Source organism: Mixophyes fleayi, chromosome 5, assembly GCF_038048845.1.
Source record: "Mixophyes fleayi isolate aMixFle1 chromosome 5, aMixFle1.hap1, whole genome shotgun sequence".
Taxonomy (NCBI): domain Eukaryota; kingdom Metazoa; phylum Chordata; class Amphibia; order Anura; family Limnodynastidae; genus Mixophyes; species Mixophyes fleayi.
This window is the reverse complement of record NC_134406.1, coordinates 278941070-278942432: the sequence shown is the minus strand read 5'-3', so window position 1 is coordinate 278942432 and position 1363 is coordinate 278941070. Positions and strand designations below refer to the sequence as shown.

General features: G+C 38.4%; 1 long non-coding RNA gene across 1 annotated transcript; it reads right to left on the bottom strand.

The window, feature by feature from the left end:
* Positions 1-290: 290 nt before the first annotated feature.
* Positions 291-979, bottom strand: LOC142157924 (uncharacterized). The gene is made up of 2 exons (XR_012692699.1): positions 874-979; positions 291-799 (listed from the first exon to the last, which is right to left on the bottom strand). It is a non-coding gene; the product is annotated as an uncharacterized LOC142157924 (long non-coding RNA).
* Between the last annotated feature and the right edge of the window lie 384 nt (positions 980-1363).

Below are 1363 nucleotides of genomic sequence, written 5' to 3'. Positions count from 1 at the left end.
AACTAGTCATTTCTTACATGCATCAGCTGAAGTCTGCACCCATTACGCTACTCAGCCCCCAAGAATAGTACAAGGCCAGGTGCGTGGGGGGACGTCCTCAGGGGTCCAGTTATATACAAGTAATATACAGCGATTAGAGGCAACTGTACATCATATGTAGGACATTGAAAACAGATTACTGTATTGTCTGTAATACCAATAAATATGTAGAAGATGAGACTGATTTACTGGTAACTAGTTAACAAATCACTTTACGCCAGAACACAAGTACGTCACTCTCAGTGGCCACGTTTATCAAACTTAAAGTTTTATTTGTTCTACTTTTGAATAATCCATTTAAATAAAATACAAGCATGTTCTCATATTGCTTCTGGTCTGGCTGGTGCTCAGTGTAACGGACAGTACGATAGGGAGTTAGGGTGGTACCAGGGGTGGAAACATCCGACAGTGAGAGGAAGCTTCAACCTACAACTATACAGGATGTAATACAGGAAGAGTGCAGTGTGTGGCAGAATACGTAGTATACTGTGCTATGTTCTTTACTCCAGTTATAGGTAGTACAGTACTCATAAACCAGTGTGATGTGATACTCATTGCAGTGCTCTCTTTATACAGCACTGATATATAATACTCAATGCAGTGCTCTCATTATACAGCAGTGTTATATAATACTCAATACAATGCTCTCATACATCAGTGTTATATAATACTCAATGCAGTGCTGTCGTTATAATGCAGTGTGATGTGATACTCAATGCAGTGCTCTCATTATACAACAATGTTATATAATACTCATGTTCTCATTATAATGCAGTGTGATATGATACTCAATGTAGTGCTCTTTATACAAAAATCTTATATAATACCCAATACAATGCTCTCATTATACAGCAATGTTATATAATACTCAATACAATGCTCTCATACATCAGTGTTATATAATACTCAATGCAGTGCTGTCGTTATAATGCAGTGTGATGTAATCCCCATTGCAGTGCTCATTATACAGCAGTGTGAGGTTTGTAGGAGACGTTATTAATAGGATCCTGCTGGCATTGTGTATGTAGAAGGTTTGTTTGACATGTTTTGGGCTCCTACAGGTCTGTAAGATTGAGGTTTGTGGCTTAATGTACGTACGATCTACTGAAGGTTTCTGGTTGATGTGAAGGAGTCAGCTCCTGCTTTTATAATGAATATATGATCTACAGGAGGTTTGTGAAATATATGAAGGATCAGTTCCTACTGGTATAATATATAAGATCTACAGGCTTCAGATGTGTAGGGATCAGGTGCTGCTTGTATGATGAATGGAAGATCTACTCCAGGTTTGTGGGAGATATGAGGGTTCAGCTACGACTGGTAT